The sequence below is a fragment of the Zingiber officinale genome, chromosome 2A (assembly GCF_018446385.1).
Source record: "Zingiber officinale cultivar Zhangliang chromosome 2A, Zo_v1.1, whole genome shotgun sequence".
Taxonomy (NCBI): Eukaryota; Viridiplantae; Streptophyta; class Magnoliopsida; order Zingiberales; family Zingiberaceae; genus Zingiber; species Zingiber officinale.
The window spans coordinates 49,526,698-49,543,238 of NC_055988.1; the positions used below are offsets into that span (position 1 = coordinate 49,526,698).

The following is a 16,541-nucleotide window of genomic DNA, read 5'->3' on the forward strand; positions in this document are numbered from 1 at the left end:
TCGCAAAGAAGAGAGAAAAGCGTTCGGGAGCTATGATTCTCCACCAGATTAGAAGAAGAAAAATGCACCTCGGGACAAAATGAGCCACGGCGATGGCGAACTTGTGACCGGCGTGGACTGGAAGGAGAGAAGATGGCGATCGCCGTCGGGTAGAAGATTGCGATTAGGGTTGGCGCAGATTTTTGGTGGCGGTGCGATGTGGTAAAAAGAAATAGAAACACAGAAACACGAAGAGTTTTGCAACATTAGTTTGGTACAAAATTGCAAATTTGTCCTTACTATTTGAATAAATCCATCCATCTTAAAATAGACCATAAATTTTATCATAGAAATAAACATTAAGGGATATAAATTTCACATCATCCATGAAAATAGACAAATAACTATGTTTGACTATTTTTTTAAAAAATAATTTTTAAAGACAACACTGTAGTTTTAGACACCAAAATATGCACATTAATATGTAAGCAATGCTAATAGACAACGGTTGATTAAAACTGTTGTCATATGCCAAATAAAGATGACTCATAGACAATAATTTTAAAAAACCGTTGTCTTATGTATGTCAAAGACAACGATTTTTTAAAAATTGTTGTCTTTTTAAAAAAAAACACGGCCAACAACAACAGTTTTCAATAAAACTGTTGTTAAATGAAAAAAAGACAACAGTTTTTCAAAAAATCGTTGTCTATTAGGTGTGGTTGAATCCTAAATTTCTTGTAGTGCATACATCGTGAATTCTGTATGCCACGATAGTGTGGATGTATACAAATCCAAACATTTGTAAGAGAGGGTTTTATATTTATTATCTGGTCAACCTATCTTTATGACAAATTAATAGTTGGTTTTTCTTCGGTCACACAAATAATAGCAGTGACTCCGATGGGGAGGATACTATTAAATGTGCCTAAGTGTATACCATTACTTGATACTTAGTCCATTAAATAAGATTGTGCCCCTTCCGATGGGGAAGATCAGACGCTCCTAATTAATTTCTTGTAACCATCCATAAAGGAAGTTTGATATAGTGATCTGCAAATAAACTCATCCGATGGGGAGAGAGGCACTCAGAGCCAACACGTAAGTTTATCGCATCACTTACAAACCAGTAATGGAGATCGTGGAATTTATTTGCTAATCCCTCTCCCACTTAGTTATTTAAGGTGAGGAATTTTAACTATGCAAGCATCACACACATCACAGTAAATAAAAGTAATAAATATAGAAATTAATTTTTCAAATATTATGGCCTTTTCCATCACTGTCCTCCATGTGCTGCCAACCCTAGCTGCTGTCATCTTTAGCCACCGCAATTGGGTCTAGTCGTCGCATCTATCTTGCTTCCTTTTCCGCTGCGCCTCTGGTCCACAAATAGTATCACGCCTCGCAAGGATACGATCCGCGACAAAAATAGAATTTTACATATATCGATCCTATATTCCCCAAAGGAATGTACATGTAATCTAGATCGAAACAAAAATATAAAATCCTAATAACTAATATAGCTCCTTGTTAGTTAGAGCCCTAGGGCCAATCATATGATGATTGTTGTATGGACTCATTGTATCATATTCCTATGTATATAAAGGCATTTCTTTTTGGTTATTATACTTACTTGTATTGGTGCCAAATAACTAAGTATAATAATGTCCTTGAGTAGAAGGTTCTTATCTATATCATCGATTGGTTGAATCGATAGTGAGATGATATAGAGAACACTACTCTTAATCATTTCTAGTCAAGTATTAACATTCAAGGACAATGTTAATGCGACAAGACTAGCATGTAGATCAACTCGATGACTTGATCTCACAAGTCATGGATATAGAGATATCAAGTTGACACATGGGTATGCATTGGAGAATGTATACTGAATGACCCGCTATGAGAAAGTATCATGGATCATTATATGAGTGTTATATACTTTCTCATGTGGCTATTAGTATGACTATTAGTCCTTGGACCTGAAGTCACCATGGTTCCCTACATAAGGAGTTGCATACTTTGGCTTCGTCAAACATCACCCGTAATTGGGTGGACTATAAAGGCGATTACTGGGTATGTAACAAATTATGCGGAGGGATGTGAGTGATGTAGATGGGATCTATCCCTCCTATATAACGGGAGTGACATCGTTATTCTTGATAGAGTGAGACCACTAAGTGCATGACTATGCCCAAGTAAGTCAATATGAGATATTGAGCTCATTTGATTAGAGTGAGTCTACTTGGAGTTCAAGATTTAGATTGATTAGAGGATGACACGGTCTATGCCTCACATTGATCAATCTAGATGTCAAGGATAGAAGGACACTTGTCATATATTGTGAAGAGTCACACTTAGAAGTCACAAGGCGATGTTGGATCTCAACATTCTTGTAACTTGGGTAGTAATGATGAGTTGCTAGATACCGCTCATTACTTATGCTTCTAAATGGGTTTAGGAACATTGCCAACGTTACAAGAACCTATAGGGTCACACACAAAGGGCAATTAGATGGAGAATAGGTTCATATGATGAACCAAAATGGATTAAGAGTAATCAAAATTAAACTAATTGAGTTGAACTCGATTTGATTCATGTGTTCAATGGATCTAATTTAGATTATGTTTCATTGAATCAATTTAATCAATGAATAGAGATTCATTATATTAAATTGATTTGAATCAAATTAAGTGGTCAAGTTTCACTTGACTTGAGAGGGAAGATGAAAGGTCAAGTTCGACTTGACCATTGCCACCTCATTTGTGAGTTGGCATTAAGTGAGCCAATGATGATGTTCCACATCATCAAGGTTGGCTTATGTGTATGACACCTCATAAGGGAGATCAAGAGTTGTGACTCTTGATATTACATGGAGGTATATAACCTGTTTCTAAGGTGGCTGGCCTGTCACGCCCCAGAGGAGTCTTTGTCCGAAGAAATTTTGGCAGCATCTCCCCTGTACGGCGGACAATATGAAACTTTCTACATATCACATATACATCAGCCACAGGCGGCTGGAATGATAACAATAAATAAAAACAAACACCACGCAGTTTATAAAGATATTCAGCCTCTGGCTGTCACAACCACGCAGTTAATAATAGTAATCAATAACAATAGGACTCTGACTCAAAATCCACCCTACTCCACTACACTCGTAAAGCTCAAATCCAACGAACTCACCTCTTCTGCCGTCCAGGCAGGTACGTAGTAGAATGAAATCCAATACCATATCAAAAATCCATAAAAAGGTGTCAATCCATACAATATCTATAGGAAAAATCCAAAGACAATACTAAAACAAAGTCTGATATAGAAAAAGGCCAAAATAAAACCAATAACGAACTAGTAGAGAACTAGCTCTACGTGCATATGGGGGGCCAGCGACTGGAACTGCTCCGGACAGCCTCAACCTGAAAATATCAACAATGGAGGCGGGGTGAAGCAAGTACAACTGATATGCATAATAAAACAAATAACATACAACACTAATCATGCGTACAGTCTCCTGAATACGAGAAGGAATAAATGGAACTGGAACGAAATCAGGAGATAACTGTACTAACCGGAATCAAGGTACAAATGTAACAGGTCATCAGACCGAAGAAATCATAATCCTGTATGCATGTCAATCAAATGCATCCATACAAATGCAGCATATAAGTGCAGCAATCACAACAATAAAATGCAATAAATGCATATGGTGACCGTGCACTCGGACATCACTGCTCCTGACAGTGACTGAGTGGACGGTATGCTGTCGGAGTACTCCTGTCCTCTGGCCCCAAATCATAAATGGGGGAGCTCAATGCTCTCATCTCCCGGTACACAATGACGGGGAGGATATCTCTGCCGGCTACCACGCTGAGTCTCTTGACCAACGGAGCCAAACAGAGTCCACCATCTGCCGGCTACCACGTTGCTACACTAAATTCCAACGGAGCCAAACAGAGCGGAACTGACTACCGGCTACCACGCTGAGTCACCTGACCAACGGAGCCAAACAGCAGAACCGCCACACACCAGCCAGATATACAACTAATCCATGGGTGGTGTGTGCAGTACATGTAACTGGCGATGGGCTCAACCATAGTGGAGCCGATAATCGCACAGCATGCAAACATGATGCATGATACTAAGCATGGCAATCTCATGAATAGCATAGCAAGATCCATACATAAATAAAAGGTGTACCACAAATCAATGTATCAGATGGAAGGTACACAAACAGATAGGGTATCATATAAACCCTAGGTCCTGAACATGATGTATCACATGGTTGGGTCACTACCGAAAGCATGTATGGTCAGGTCAATAATAACATGCAGTGCATAATAAATAAACAAACAACATGTAACAGATCATGTAGTGACCAACCGAATCAAAAGGATAACACAATCATTGCTATATGTTAAACACTTTATTATGCATATCAAAAGACATAAGTCAAAGTACCCGCCTCCAATAAGAAAGATCGTATCCGAATAAATCCTCGTCGAGACACCGTCTCGAATCAAAGTCCTGTAACACATGGTATCCAAATTTAGCTAAATACATATAAATAAATTAGCTAAATCAAATCCTCAAGAAGCTAATATAAACTCAGATCCAATTATAAACCCTAATTGAATCATTTAACTCCTCAATCGTTTCTAATCCATTCGAATTAGGACTTGTAATAAACATGGTTAATCATAGCATCTTACCCGATTTAGTCCTAATTCGACACATATATCAACCAATCAAATAATCCAAATTTATTTTGATCTACATCCAAAACCGATTACATACTCCTTACCTCAATTCACAATCAAGTGACCGCTGGTGGGATACGGCCCGAGGGCGTCACCGCCGAAGCGGGATCATCGGAACTGTGGATCACTCAAAATCAATGTTGTCCGAAGCTAAAAATGATCCAACTAGCATGACATATGATACGAACAGTACATACCCAAATCTGCCGTACCTACAATAGTGCCAATCGTTTTCCCTCAGCCGCTGATAACTGATCCCTAAATCAAAATACCCAAAAATCAGCACTTGCCGTAATCCAAGAGGTTCAAGTGCTACTGATTGAATCTGTAACCCAACCTCAACTCGGAAGAGTACTACAATCAGTGATCTAATACATAGGAACAACAAAGACAAGCTGCTCACCTCACCACTGTCTGGTTTGAATCCGGCAGAACAAGAAAATCTAGGGCACAGCACAGAGGAACAACACGGTGACCGGCAACAAGGCTGAGGAGTGCAAAGCAGTGGCCGGAAGATGAAGGGAAATCGGCTGTCGGCAAGGGATCTGCATCCCTTGTGCTCGCACGGCCGGAGGAGGAAGGAAATCTTCGGCCGGCGCCCAGGAACCAGACCTAGGGTTCAGATGCTCGATTTCCGACGGCCCCTGGTGTCCGCAAAGAGATGGAAGCAGGCTCGGTCGGCGGTCGCTCGATGAAGAATGGCTCGAGTTGGCGTCGGGCAGAGGAGAGGAAATCGATCGGCCTCGGGAAGAAGAGGAATAGGTGGTCGGCGCCGAGAGGAAGGAGAAGAGGTGGGATCGGCGTCGGGAGAAAAGAGAAGAGAAGGAAACCGCAGCCGAGCGGTTAGGGCTTTTCGGCGCCGGGGTCGAGAATGAGGGAGAAGAGAGGCGCGGGTGAGGGCACGGGGAAGAAAGGCATCGGGTGCGCGAGGGGAAGAAACGGAGAGGAAATAAAGAAAAATATAAAGAAAAAGAAAAAGAAAAGGAAAAGGAAAAGAAAATAAATCTTTTCCTCATTAAAACAGGGTAACCTAAACAGGGCTTTCCCGGACCCTGTTTTTGTCCCCGTTAACTTGTCCATACGAGCTCCGAAAAATTCCCGAAAAATGTCCAAAAATTCCAGAAAATCCCCTTATTAAGAATCGTCATTTTTCCGGTATTTTACATTCTCCCCCACTAATAAAAATTTGGTCCCCAAATTTCAGTATCTACCATCAGCAAGTACTAATAACAGATAATAATAATAAATGCTGAACGGTAAATAAACTCACATACCTCAAGTGAAAAGATGGGGATATCGAGCTCGGATAGTATCCTCGAGCTCCCAAGTAGCCTCCTCGTCTGAATGATGCTGTCATCCGACTTTAACCAGCCGGATAGTCTTGTTCCACAACTTACACTCTTTCCGATCCAAAATCCGTACCGGAACCTCCTCATAAGAAATGTCAGGCTGAACTGGAACTGGAATATCAGCCAACACGTGAGCTGGGTCTACTATGTATCTTCTCAGCATAGATACACAAAATATGTCTTGAACACCTGTCCGGAACGGTGGTAGTGTCAGATGGTAAACTACCGCTCCGATCCTCTCCAAGATCTCGAAAGGACCAATGTAACGCGGTTCTAGCTTACCACTGAGGCCAAATCTCTTCACCCCTTTCATGGGTGAAACTCGCAGAAATACATGGTCACAAATGGAGAACTCTAAGAGTCTCCGACTCCGGTCAGCATAACTCTACTGGCAGCCTTATGCCTCTAACATCCTCCGTCTGATAATACGGATCAACTCTGCCTCATGTTGAGCTCTATAAGGTCCCAACAACTGGGCCTCACGGATTCTCGTCCTGATCGACGACTGAGCATCTATGGCAATAAGAATACCCTGCTCAGTCTATCCCTGCTCCTCAAGGTCTAACTCGAATAAACCCTGAATCAAATCTGTGACCACAACTCGGTGGCAAGCTAAAATCCCTCTGGACTTCTGGCTAAGTGCATCGACAACCACATTAGCTTTTCCCAGGTGATAGCTAATGGTACAATCATAATCCTTCAGGAACTCCATCTATCTCCTCGGTCGAAGATTAAGTTCCTTCTGAGTGAAACAGATATTTGAGACTCCGATGGTCAGTGAGAATCTCAATGTAATATCATACAGGTATTGCCGCCAAATCTTCAGGCAAAAATAATAGCAGTCAACTCCGGATCATGAACTGAGTATTTTCTTCTCAGGCTCCCCCAACTATCAAGAAGTATATAAGAATACTCAACCGTGCTGCAACAGAACAGCACCCATACCCTGTAGAAACGTGTCGGTGTAGAGGACAAATCCGTCCTCTCTAGAAAGTAAAAACCAAAAATCGAAGCCGACACTAGTCTTCGCTTCAGCTCCTAGAAGCTGATCTTGAAATCCTCAGTCTAAATAAACTTCACGCCTTTCATGGTCAGGCGTGTAAGTGACATAGCAATCCGTGAGAAACCCTCAACGTATCTCCGGAAATATCGGCCAAACAAAGGAGGTTACAAGCCTCTTCTATTGACTCCGTCTACTCCCGACGGTAACAATCTCGATCTCATGTGGAACCACGGTATACTTCTATTGGTGACCGTGTGGCTCAAACATCTCACATAAAACAATCCAAACCAGCACTACTGATAATCACATATAGATGTTCTCGTCGAATCATCTCTAGATCTATGCAAAGGTAGTGTACGTAACTCACCTCGGATCCGTAATAGATCACAACATCGTCCACAAAGATAATGGAAACCCATCCAAACATCCTCGACATACCAGGATCATCGAGTCCCTGAAAACATCTAAGGCACTGTAAGCCTCTATGGCAAAAACTGAGACACATAATGTACGTATCACAGACATTCCTATCCATAGGATCTCCAATAATAAATCGAAAAAAATCTGATCATCAATAACATATATCACCAAAGAATAAATCCTCCAGAGTGAGAGCAACGCTCCATCACAAGAAATCCTCAACATGTGGGAGCAACGCTCCACCACAAATAATCTGAAATATGTATCTGCAATAAATATAGGAGCAATGCTCCGCTACCAGCAATCCGTGATATGTGGGAGTAACGCTCCACCACAAAACAATATCCAAGTACCCCAAGGCACCTAACTATCCAGCTAGAGACTGTACAAGATCTCTCTACCACAATTCGCTGTGGTTATCCTAGGATATAACAACCTAGTAACTAATCAAATTCATCATCAACTCTATCAGTATCCTAGTGGGTCATCCACTGATAGGAAAATTAGTTGATGGGTTAATTCAACAAATGACATAATGCAGTCACTCCACATTCTGCATTCAGTATAAGTAGAATCATCATACTGCTACCAATAATACATCTAGCACACATGCTCACACAACATATGTATGATCAACAAAAACCTCCAATTATTATACACCAAACATACCCACAACTCAGGTATATTCAGTATGATACCTCCAACAATACATACCGAACACGTGTGCAAAATCAATGTAGGTAAAATCAACAATACACCTCAAACAACACTCACATGACCTATCTTCACCTATGCCAAGAGTATAACCAACATATACTTCCAATAAAGCATACTAAACCCAGGTGCACTCACATATCAAACAAAATCAAAAAGATACCTCAGATACTACACCAAACACATATGTACATATCACAACTCAGATTAAATCGACAAAATGCCTCCATCAAAACACCACCAATGTACTTATTCTACATGTCGGATTTAATCAACAAGCTATTTTCAATAATACCTCCAGATACATACACCGAACTACATATCTATGATCCACAAGGAACCTTCAAATCATATCAGAACATGGATACATATACTACTTGCAAATGGACAGTCTACCACAGGACTCCTACAACACATAACAATCATAATATACATCCAACATAGACATGCAAAATCAGCATACCAGCTCAATCAAAGAGACCAACCTTAAGCTACCAACACTCATGGGTTACGGTATATCTAAACAAAATTCATGCATATGAATCAAGCATGAATACACCAATCAAAAGCAACCCTAAATAAAACAGCCTAATCATCCAGTAACAACCCTGCTATAGGTTCAAAGGAACTAGTATTGGACAAGAAAGATATACACACCATGGTATAATATTGCCAGTCAATGTTATACACTACCCAAGACTATATCAAATGGGAAAAATTTTATCATCATAAATCCAAATGTACTCTTCCAGTATACACTAGTAACAATTGTATCCCATAAGTGTTAAGCAATTAGCTCTACACTTCCTTACATCAGCGGGGTCACATATCCCAAACACCCTCTAAGTTAACCCACCAGGTATATACAATCCACGGTCAAAATCTTCATAGAATAGGATACATCGATCCTTTATAACCTATCCAAGCCGATAATGATATATGGCTAAATCAGTCATTTTCACGTCAGTACAAAACATGTACTCAAAGGTGCTCTAGATACATAACTAAACACAAATAACCTAAATGTTCGAACCTCTAAAAATAGAGTATGGCAATCCTCTACTGATCAATCAACAAAATTAAATCATTCATTTACTAACTAATCAAGAATACCTTAATCCTCCACAAGCAACTAAGGTATATCCAACCACATAATATCATATGTATAAATATGTACGACCCAAAAGAAAAAGTCAAAATTTAAGAACATCAAGACACTCTCATTTTCATCCTCAAAAACATCAGCCCACATAATATCAGATGAATAAGTCTCTACTCCACATGAGGGCAAGTTAGCATTCAAAACATCAAATCATTATTTATCCACAGTCCAATATCAGAGGAAGCATATATCAATTTTTTTTTTTTTATCATCCTGCTAACTATCCATAACCAACCAGATTTATTAAAATCTCATAGGCACATTCAACCGTAAACTCTTCAGCACCAAATTTATAATCTGATCACCAACCATAATCATCAAACCTGTGAATATCAACATGACACTCACTATGTCACCATCAACGACAACCCAATATAAATCATCAAAATAGTCATCTACTAATAGATCATCAAAACCAATATCTAATAATAGATCATCAGACGACCACATAACATTTACTCCAATAAATCATTAGAAATCAACATATCACAATATCTGATCTCACAATATCCCTCAACCTCAAACCATTCTCAACAATGATCAAACATGGTAACTCCCCTAATGAACAATTTTTTATCATATCGGGTATCCTAATATCCAAAAGATATGAGTATAAAACCTTCACTGGCTAAAACAACATAAATATGTAGGTATCATCCACTACCCAGTTATCAATAGCAGAGGCTGGTATGTGCCTCCATTTCCTACTAGTAGTAACAGAAGCTAACACTACTGATGGTATGATAAGAAAAATCACCATAGATTATAATCTTTTATCTCTATTAAGGTCAATCATGCTCAATGGCTAATCCATCACATGTAATATGTGCTACTACAACCAAACAGGTACTACATAAAGAATGCTAATACCTATCATAAACTATAAAACTAAACATCATACCAATATGCCGTCTGGAGATGTTCCATCGCTGTCCAGTCCCCAAAATGACCTCGGAATTCCGTACGAGAAAAACAAACATCGGAAATCCATATAAATCCAAAACTGAAGTCCATAACATAATCGAAACGGACAAATCCGTGCAACCGAAAATAACTGCCCACACCAATATGTCTCGCAACTAGGGCTAGTATAAAAATATCCAAAATACCAAAAGCAAGTATCACAACCTGCTCTGATACCAATGAATTGGTATCAGATAAATCCCGAAAATCCAACACACGGAAATCAACTAAATATCGCCAAACTTTGGCGCTCTGATACCATATCAATTGGTATCAGGTTATATCAACTATCCTAAATACGAAAACAAAGATCGTAAAACTTAAGCTCTCAAAAATCCAGAACACATAGCAAGTATCGTATACTCGCTCTGATACCACTAAATTGTCACGCCCCAAAGGAGTCTCTGTCCGAAGAAATTTCGGCAGCATCTCCCCTGTACGACGGACAATATGAAACTTTCTACATATCACATATACATCAGCCACAGGCAGCTGGAATGATAACAATAAATAAAAACAAACACCACGCAGTTTATAAAGATATTCAGTCTCTGGCTGTCACAACCACGCAGTTAATAATAGTAATCAATAACAATAGGACTCTGACTCAAAATCCACCCTACTCCACTACACTCGTAAAGCTCAATTCCAACGAACTCACCTCTTCTGCCGTCCAGGCAGGTACGTAGTAGAATGAAATCCAATACCATATCAAAAATCCATAAAAAGGTGTCAATCCATACAATATCTATAGGAAAAATCCAAAGACAATACTAAAACAAAGTCTGATATAGAAAAAGGCCAAAATAAAACCAATAACGAACTAGTAGAGAACTAGCTCTACGTGCATATGGGGGGGCCAGTGACTGGAACTGCTCTGGACAGCCTCAACCTGAAAATATCAACAATGGAGGCGGGGTGAGTCCAACACTCAGCAGGTACAACTGATATGCATAATAAAATAAATAACAGACAACACTAATCATGCGTACAGTCTCCTGAATACGAGAAGGAATAAATGCAACTGAAACGAAATCAGGAGATAACTGTACTAACCGGGATCAAGGTACAAAGGTAACAAGTCGTCAGACCGAAGAAATCATAATCCTGTATGCATGTCAATCAAATGCATCCATACAAATGCAGTATATAAGTGCAGCAATCACAACAATAAAATGCAATAAATGCATATGGTGACCGTGCACTCGGACATCACTGCTCCTGACAGTGACTGAGTGGACGGAATGCTGTCGGAGTACTCCTGTCCTCTGGCCCCAAATCATAAATGGGGGAGCTCAATGCTCTCATCTCCCGGTACACGACGACGGGGAGGAAATCTCTGCCGGCTACCACGCTGAGTCTCCTGACCAACGGAGCCAAACAGAGTCCACCATCTGCCGGCTACCACGCTGCTACCCTAAATGCCAACGGAGCCAAACAGAGCGGAACTGACTGCCGGCTACCACGCTGAGTCCTCAGACCAACGGAGCCAAACAACAGAACCGCCACACACCAGCCAGATATACAACTAATCCATGGGTGGTGTGTGCAGTACATGTAACTGGCGATGGGCTCAACCAAAGTGAAGCCGACAATCGCACAGCATGCAAACATGATGCATGATACTAAGCATGGCAATCTCATGAATAGCATAGCAAGATCCATACATAAATAAAAGGTGTACCACAAATCAATGTATCAGATGGAAGGTACACAAACAGATAGGGTATCATATAAACCCTAGGTCCTGAACATGATGTATCACATGGTTGGGTCACTACCGAAAGCATGTATGGTCAGGTCAATAATAACATGCAGTGCATAATAAATAAACAAACAACATGTAACAGATCATGTAGTGACCAACCGAATCAAAAGGATAACACAATCATTGCTATATGTTAAACACTTTATTATGCATATCAAAAGACATAAGTCAAAGTACCCGCCTCCAATAAGAAAGATCGTATCCGAATAAATCCTCGTCGAGACACCGTCTCGAATCAAAGTCCTGTAACACATGGTATCCAAATTTAGCTAAATACATATAAATAAATTAGCTAAATCAAATCCTCAAGAAGCTAATATAAACTCAGATCCAATTATAAACCCTAATTGAATCATTTAACTCCTCAATCGTTTCTAATCCATTCGAATTAGGACTTGTAATAAACATGGTTAATCATAGCATCTTACCCGATTTAGTCCTAATTCGACACATATATCAACCAATCAAATAATCCAAATTTATTTTGATCTACATCCAAAACCAATTACATACTCCTTACCTCAATTCACAATCAAGTGACCGCTGGTGGGATACGGCCCGAGGGCGTCACCGCCGAAGCGGGATCATCGGAACTGTGGATCACTCAAAATCAATGTTGTCCGAAGCTAAAAATGATCCAACTAGCATGACATATGATACGAACAGTACATACCCAAATCTGCCGTACCTACAATAGTGCCAATCGTTTTCCCTCAGCCGCTGATAACTGATCCCTAAATCAAAATACCCAAAAATCAGCACTTGCCGTAATCCAAGAGGTTCAAGTGCTACTGATTGAATCTGTAACCCAACCTCAACTCGGAAGAGTACTACAATCAGTGATCTAATACATAGGAACAACAAAGACAAGCTGCTCACCTCACCACTGTCTGGTTTGAATCCGGCAGAACAAGAAAATCTAGGGCACAGCACAGAGGAACAACACGGTGACCGGCAACAAGGCTGAGGAGTGCAAAGCAGTGGCCGGAAGATGAAGGGAAATCGGCTGTCGGCAAGGGATCTGCATCCCTTGTGCTCGCACGGCCGGAGGAGGAAGGAAATCTTCGGCCGGCGCCCAGGAACCAGACCTAGGGTTCAGATGCTCGATTTCCGACGGCCCCTGGTGTCCGCAAAGAGATGGAAGCAGGCTCGGTCGGCGGTCGCTCGATGAAGAATGGCTCGAGTTGGCGTCGGGCAGAGGAGAGGAAATCGATCGGCCTCGGGAAGAAGAGGAATAGGTGGTCGGCGCCGAGAGGAAGGAGAAGAGGTGGGATCGGCGTCGGGAGAAAAGAGAAGAGAAGGAAACCGCAGCCGAGCGGTTAGGGCTTTTCGGCGCCGGGGTCGAGAATGAGGGAGAAGAGAGGCGCGGGTGAGGGCACGGGGAAGAAAGGCATCGGGTGCGCGAGGGGAAGAAATGGAGAGGAAATAAAGAAAAATATAGAGAAAAAGAAAAAGAAAAAGAAAAAGGAAAAGAAAATATTTCTTTTCCTCATTAAAACAGGGTAACCTAAACAGGGCTTTCCCGGACCCTGTTTTTGTCCCCGTTAACTTGTCCATACGAGCTCCGAAAAATTCCCGAAAAATGTCCAAAAATTCCGGAAAATCCCCTTATTAAAAATCGTCATTTTTCCGGTATTTTACATGGCCACTTTATTCCATGAGTTACAATTGTGTAAACTCATTCAAGGCATCTTCTTCCTCCTTTCTTTCTTCTTCTCTCCCTCTCCTCCACCTTGGCCAAAACCTTCAAGGGTGCTAGCACACTCTAAGGTTTCTTCTCCACCTTTTGTTCGTGTGGATACACATAGAGGGGTGTTCACTTGGCACCCTTGAGATCCGGCGAACCTTGGATGAGCGGGATAAACGAAGGGCTTCGCTACAAAGGTATATCTTTCTTCCATGTAGATCTAAGGTAAATCTAGGATTAGAGAAACTTGTACACGAACTTACATGTAAAATTTTATCTTCACACGGATCTGGTGGCATGGGACTTTGGGGTTTCCGCAACGCAAAAAGCAGTTTTTGCTGCTCGAAAATCCCAACACTCCTGCTGTATTTAATATTACAATCATGCACAAACAATAAAATGCCCTTGACATGTCCAAGGGTCCAATCACACACAATATCTATAAGCCATAATAGTTGGAGCCTGCAACCACAAAGTTAGCACATCCTACTATTATTCTACCTAAATTATGTATGACATGTGCATAATTAAACTGAAAACAAAACACACAGAGGCAAACCCTAGCTATGATACCAATTGTTAGTTGGTCCTAGGAAGATCATACCGGTTCCCTTGTATAAAAATTTTGTATAAGTCCTGAACCTTTCCTAACAACCTATTGTGTTCTTTAGAAATTAAATTCGGAATCGCAAACGAAACTTAACATTATTGATTCCAAATTTAACTTATCTGTTCTTAAAGGTTTAGACTTGGATCATAAACGATACTTAACATTATAGATCCAAATCCACCTATGTTATAAATTCAATTAAATATTTATTTCATAAATCAACTCCCAGGTCAAACAAGGCGAGACACTTGGCCTTCTTGGGTATGGGAACATCCATCACTGCCTCGACAAAGCCTCTTAACGAAATTCAATATTTAATTTCCTTATATAACTCTAGGTTTAATCAAAAGGAACAATCAAATCACAAGATCGAAAAATAAAAGAAACACAAATTCGAAATAAATCCGAATATCTAGAATCTCTAGCCTCTTGTGTTTGGTATTTCAAATCTATACAAAGAAAACTAGTATGATGCAGAATAGAAAATACTAGTTATACCTTTTCTTTGTAAACAACAACTTCTTGATCTTCTATCGTATTCCTCTTCTTATCTCGGACGTCGTGTGGGCGACGATCTATCGAGATGAGAACCACCCAAGCCCTTCTTCCTTCTTCCAAGATTCGGCCAAGCAAGCTTCTCCAAGAGATTATAAGTCCCGGCCACCAACCAAGCACCAAGGAAAACTAGGAAACAAAACCTCCTTTCTCTTCTTCTTCTCCAAGCTAGATCCGACCACCAAAACAAGCTCCTAGAGGTTGATGAGGTTCGGCCACTAAGGAGGAAGTAAAGGAGGAGATGGAGAGATCATATGGCTGGCCACTACCAAGGAAGAAAAGAGAGGGGAAAAATAGAAGAGAGTTCTTAAGGTGAAGGTACCTCTACCCCCTCTTTTATATTCCTTGGTCTTGGAAAATTAGGAAATTTAATTATTAATAAAATTCCCTTATATTCTTTTCCTTTGGTTAATAAGGAAATTAAAATTTCCTTTAACCCTTTATATGGCCGACCACCTTCAAGAGCTCCAAATAAGGAAAATTTTGTACACAAAATTAAACTTCCTTATTTGCTTCCAGAAATTTTTAAAATAAAAATTTCTTTAATAATTTTTCCCTTCATGGTTGGTTATAAAAGGAAACTTTTATAAATTAAAATCTCTCTATTAAAACATGTGGATGATTTATAAAAAGGAAAATTTTCTCTAAAATTAAAATCTTCCTTTCAATCAACAAATAAGGAAAGACATTAAATCTTTTTTTAATCTTTTGTAGAAACTATAAAAGGAAAGATTTAATTTTAAAACTCTCTTTTAAAATTATGAGGATGGTTTCATAAAAGGAAAGTTTTATAAAAAATTAAAATCTTCTTTTTAACTACAAATAAGGAAAGATATCAAACCTTTAACTTAATCTTTTGTAGAAAGTTATAAAAGGAAATATTTAAATTTTAAACTCTCTTTTAAAACCATAGTATCCACATAAGAAAGATTTAAAAAATAAAATCCTTTTTAATTTAATGTGGACGACCACACCAAGCTTGGAATCAAGCTAGGGCCGGCCACACAACTTGGCTCATCCTATTTGCTTGGCCGACCCAAGCTTGGGTTCCAAGCTTTCTTGGCCGGCCACCTTAGGATGGGTATAAAGGTGGTTATAGGTGGGTATAATACTTTATTAATAAGAGGTTACGATAGGGACCGAGAGGAGGAATTGGTTTTGGTCTCCCGATGAAATTAAGGTTCCCTTGTTCGCCCCGAACACCCAACTTAATTTCATCAATAATAATTCATTCCACTAAAAAATTATTATTGAACTACCGCACTAATCCCAAATTACATTTTGGGCTCCTTCTTATCATGAGTGTGTTAATCTTCCTGTGTTTAAGATGTTGGATGCTCACTAATTAATTGAGTTACTGACAACTCACTTTAATTAATATTTTAGTCCAAGAGTAGTACCACTCAACCTTATTATCGTGTCGGACTAAGTCCACCTGCAGGGTTTAACATGACAATCCTTATGAGCTCCTCTTGGGGGCATTATCAACCTAGATTACTAGGACACAGTTTTCTTCTATAATCAACTACACACACTATAAGTAATATCATTTCCCAACTTATTGGGCCTAT

The 16,541-nt window shown here is 39.8% G+C and overlaps 2 long non-coding RNA genes across 2 annotated transcripts; both read right to left on the bottom strand.

The window, feature by feature from the left end:
- Nucleotides 1–4,448: 4,448 nt before the first annotated feature.
- On the bottom strand, nucleotides 4,449–5,160 carry LOC122039635. The gene is made up of 4 exons (XR_006128287.1): nucleotides 5,143–5,160; nucleotides 4,937–4,997; nucleotides 4,784–4,856; nucleotides 4,449–4,506 (listed from the first exon to the last, which is right to left on the bottom strand). It is a non-coding gene; the product is annotated as an uncharacterized LOC122039635 (long non-coding RNA).
- A 7,143-nt stretch (nucleotides 5,161–12,303) lies between these two features.
- On the bottom strand, nucleotides 12,304–13,015 carry LOC122039636. Its single transcript, XR_006128288.1, has 4 exons — nucleotides 12,998–13,015; nucleotides 12,792–12,852; nucleotides 12,639–12,711; nucleotides 12,304–12,361 (listed from the first exon to the last, which is right to left on the bottom strand). It is a non-coding gene; the product is annotated as an uncharacterized LOC122039636 (long non-coding RNA).
- Nucleotides 13,016–16,541: the final 3,526 nt, after the last annotated feature.